This window comes from Mus caroli, unplaced genomic scaffold, assembly GCF_978045245.1.
Source record: "Mus caroli unplaced genomic scaffold, Mus_caroli_1 scaffold_5, whole genome shotgun sequence".
Taxonomy (NCBI): Eukaryota; Metazoa; Chordata; class Mammalia; order Rodentia; family Muridae; genus Mus; species Mus caroli.
Genome location: NW_028227260.1, coordinates 134,269,665 through 134,274,211, shown reverse-complemented (window position 1 = coordinate 134,274,211; position 4,547 = coordinate 134,269,665). Strand labels below are relative to the sequence as shown.

At 43.6% G+C, this 4,547-nt stretch overlaps 1 pseudogene; it reads right to left on the bottom strand.

Annotated features, from left to right (window-relative positions):
- Positions 1-495: 495 nt before the first annotated feature.
- LOC110288280 (zinc finger protein 106-like) lies at positions 496-3,776 on the bottom strand (annotated as a pseudogene).
- Positions 3,777-4,547: the final 771 nt, after the last annotated feature.

Genomic DNA, 4,547 nt, shown 5'->3' with positions numbered 1-4,547 from the left:
GACAGTGAACCTAATTATTTTAGAAAGAAAAATATTTACTTTAAATTTAAATACCCAGTTATTTCAAAAGGAGGAATTAAAACTGATCTCGAAAACAAATCTATCATAAGCCATCATAAGAACATAAACCAAATCACAAACCAAATCAATAAAATATATGTATGATTGGGATCAAACTGGGTAACTAATTTAAATCTGCATCTTTAATAAACACCTATAGTCTAGTAGCATAAAACACTGTATGTCATTTGTTCCAGAAGAGTAGCTTCCTTATAAACTACTTAAATATCACTTATGTGCTCTAGAGTGGACCTGAGTTGTGTGTAACCAAACTGTCCTCAGACTGCTCACACTTTGCTAGTGGTGAGTCTGGTTAAGAACCATTTTCTCCCTCCCAGATTTGCCGGAGGACAGATAGAGGCCTGGAGAAGGACAGTGAACAGCCCATGGGATAATCCTTCACTAATGACTCCCCAACATGGGAGGCAAAAAACTTCATGAATCTATTGTGCTGTCATCTTCAGCATGGTGTTCAATATGACCTGCAACGTCCTACTTGGATCCTTTCCTAGCTGTGAAAAAGGCATCACAGTTCCTCCAGTGACACTTCAGCATCTGGAAGTTGGGATTGGTATGATCAGTCAGCAAGTGTTGTTTCAAGTGGTCCACAAGCCAAATATCATTGTGCAGCCATGCCACCAAGAGTAGTAATTCTGCATCAGATTCCGCCTCAGAGTCTGGATGTTGCCATCATAACAGCTAGTATAAATCACACTTTTATGGGTGGTCATACACATAATCATGTCTTTGTGCACTCCATAAACATGCAGTCGATCATGGGACTGTAATTCAAAGACACGATCAAACTTGTCCAGGCAAGCTGTCTCCATCACGTTCCCTAGAATATTCACCATAGTCATTGCCTGGTTGTGGCCTTTATAGATGTGCACAAGCTCACCAATATGAATGTTGTGAGCACATACCGACTGGTCACTGAAGCCACTAAACACAAGGTCATTCACCACCTTCATGCAAAGAACAGTCTTGCTGTGGCCCTCCAGTGTTCTGAGTAGCAGTAATGGTGTAGTCATAAGATCCTACAACCAGCAGTTTTCAGGCAACTTACTGAGCTGTGGCGAAGCAGCTGACTGACTGGGGGCCATGGCATTCAAAGATCTGTCACTTGTTCTTTATGTTGAATGTGACCACAGTGCTATTTGCTAGACCAGCATAGAGGGTTCACCATCTATTATGAAGGCAGAGGACCCGGTATTCCAGCTGTAACTGTTCCATAAATTCTTGCATGTTAACATTATTGCAGTGGATGGTGTGGTCACTGTAAACCCTGTAGAATACAGAACTCTTCCCAGAGGTGTGAGTGATGAGAAGGCAGCTCACTTTAGAAATGTGTCTCTTAAAGACACCAATTCACTTTTGACTCACCAGATTATAAACCCAGACAATTGTGTCTGCTGAACAAGTATATAGGAAGTTTCAAAATATTTGAATTGCATTCACTGCCACCTGGTGTACTTTGAAGCTTCCTTCTGTAGGCTGATTATCATCTCCTGGCTCTGAAGATACTTCTGAAGAGTTCTTAGATGCTTTGATGGAGGAGCTCACAGTCTGTGTTTCTGCCACACTTACAGGAATGCCATCCTTGTAGTGGGTGCCAAGCTCACTGGTAGAGCCAACCTCATCACAACCAGAATGAGAAGTTTCTATTGGGTTCTGCTCTTCAGAGATCAAGGCATCTTTCTTCGATGGGCTGTCCATTTTCTCATCTCCTGATTCAGAAGTAACTACTTCTAACTGAGGATTTGTGACTTCAAGGACTTCTAGGGAGAACTAGCTATCTGGCTCATCTCAGTCAGCTTCTTGCTCCCGATGAGTCTGGCTGTCTCACCAGGTGGAGCTTGTCACTTTCCCCCCTTTAGCTGCCTTTCCAGTTTTGACCTTTCTTGTAGGCTTAGCAGTGAACACATCCTGTTCTGTATCCTGTTCTCGGGAACATGGGTGGCCCGAAGCATCTTCTTCTTCTTTTTCTAGTTGCTTCTTCTTCTTGCTACCTCTAGTTTCAGCTGATGCCAGTGTGGATTTTCCCTGCTGCTCAGGTTGGTCAGCTGGAGACTGAGTTTCTTTCTCTGCAGGAGTTTCAGGAGCGAAAGACAATCTTAGAAAAGAACTGCTGCAGGCTTCAGATCCACTGCTGCCTTTGGCTGACTCTTCACCTCTGTTTATGCCAGTAAGATCAGGAGATTGGCAAGAGGGAGAGTTTTCTCTGCTTCTGGAATTTCCTTGCTCCAAAGAAAAATTCAGATTTTGGTTAACCTCCTTGCAATTTTCTGTTGACTCTGATGTTATCACTGCAGGGATGGCTCGGTAAACTGGTGAGCCATCACCAACCACTTTATTAGTTTACAGTGATTCCTTGGACACATTGGAAGCACAGCCTTGTGGCACAGCATTCATTGTCCTCTCTTGTTCAGGAGAAATGGGCTCTTGTTTAATTTGAACCAATGAATCAGGGGCAGTATCATGGGATTGGAAAGTACAAGTTGTTATTTAGAGGGTTTCCAGAGGATGATAGAGGAACATGGGAGGGAGGTGGATCAAGAAACCCTGGGGGAAAGGGTGCAGGCTGTAGAGCTGTCTGAGATTGGCAGTTCCTTGATTCTCATGCTATGAGGCTACATACAGGGAGCCTGGTCTAGGTGCTCAAAAGGTTCATATGTTTCTTGTCATCTGTAGAACCTTGTAGAATATGTATTCTGTGAGTCCTCAGGGCATTCATCTCCACAGTTATCTGCTGCTTGAGCACGAGCAGCCTCTGAACTTCAATATAAGCTGTCTGCAGTGCTTCCTGCACCTGTAGGAGCTTGTTGTCCATGCACTACAGGGACTTGCTCAGTTCCTCCTCTCTTAAAGAAATAGTCAATAGCTGGTCAACCTGAGAATGTTCTTTCTTTCCTTTAATTTTCCTTCTTTTTTTTTTTCTCCTAAGACTTGGTAGTTCAGGGGAAGTTCCATCCTCTGTGGCTGTTTGCTTCTTTCTAATACTTTGACAATCATTTTGCTCAGCACCAGAGGTACAACTGCTGTCAGTGGCCGCATCTGCTAAGCTGGAGATTGCCTAACCTGAAGATGCATTTCAGGATTGTGGGCTTCCTTCTCCAGTGCTCACCTGGGTGTGGCACTCTGATAGTGGAGTAGACCTCTCCTGGATGTGCAGGTGTCTAGCTGAATGCACAAAAGGCATTATGTGATCAAATGGTAACTGTGCACTATGTAACCACTGGGTAGGAATGTTCCCAACCCTTTTCAACTGTTCTGACAGAGGGAGTCAGAGGTACCACTTCCTGTTCAAGATACATGACTCTCTTCTGACTCTGGGCAGCGCTCAGTGCAGTACTAGATGAAGGACTCTGCTGGGCTTCATTTTCTTTACCAGTACTCTCCCCATTAAAGAAGCTATATACAGGAGCACTGCCCATGAACACACTGCTTTCAGAAAGACTTTGCTTTCTTGCCAAGCCAGAGGGTGTGGGAATGGAAACACCTTTCCTCTAGAATCCTTCCAGACTGGGTAGATTAGGATCTTCATCTAAATCCAAGACTTCCTGTTCATTTTGAACCAAAGGTACCATTTCTAAGCCAAAGCTGCCCTTCAGATTCTCAAGTTTCCTGTGATACAACATGCTTTGCATGTGTTCATCCATCTCCTTTTTTGAGCAGTACACGATGTGGCACAGTATACATTTTTGTTCTCATACCATAGTGACCAGATCTGAAGCATTCAATGTTAACACTTACAGCCCATCCTTCCTATGCCATCTGGCTGCCAAGGGCCAAGCAAGGGAGCTCCTAGATGCCCCCATAGCATCCAGGCACTGATGCTGATGTTGCCATTACCACCACCCAGAATAAGACTTTCATTTTGAGTAGTAGTTGAGTAAAGTTTAAGTTCCCAAGACCTCTCTCAGAACTGACATTCAATTTAGCAGAAAGAAACACATACTTGGGTAAATGGACATCCTGGTTGGTAAGCTAAGACCACCAACCAAAGAGTACACATGGCTGGACCCATGGCTCCAGCTGCATATGTAGCAGAGGATGGCCTTATCTGGCATCAATAGGATTAGAGGACCTTTGTCCTAAAAAAGGCTTGATGCCCAAGTGTAGGGGAATGCCAGGACAGAGAAGCAGGAGTGGGTGGGTGGGTTAGCAGGGGAATGAGGGGATAGGATAGGAGGATTTTGGAGGGGAAAACAGGAAAAGGGATAATATTTGAAATGTAAATTAAAATATCTAATAAAAAGTAAATAAATAAAGATGAATATTTTGCAAGGCAAGTCCCCTGTCACAGTTGAATACACCAATGAATGGGAACAGGATAAGTGCACAAAGACACATTCCTAAGGAAATCCCCTATCTATAAATCCTTATTGATAGAATAACTTGCCCCAGATGTTTGTATATCTCAGACTTAAACACCCTGTAGGAAATTAGCTTAAGGCAGAGACAGGCAGGTTTCTGAGTTTGAGGCC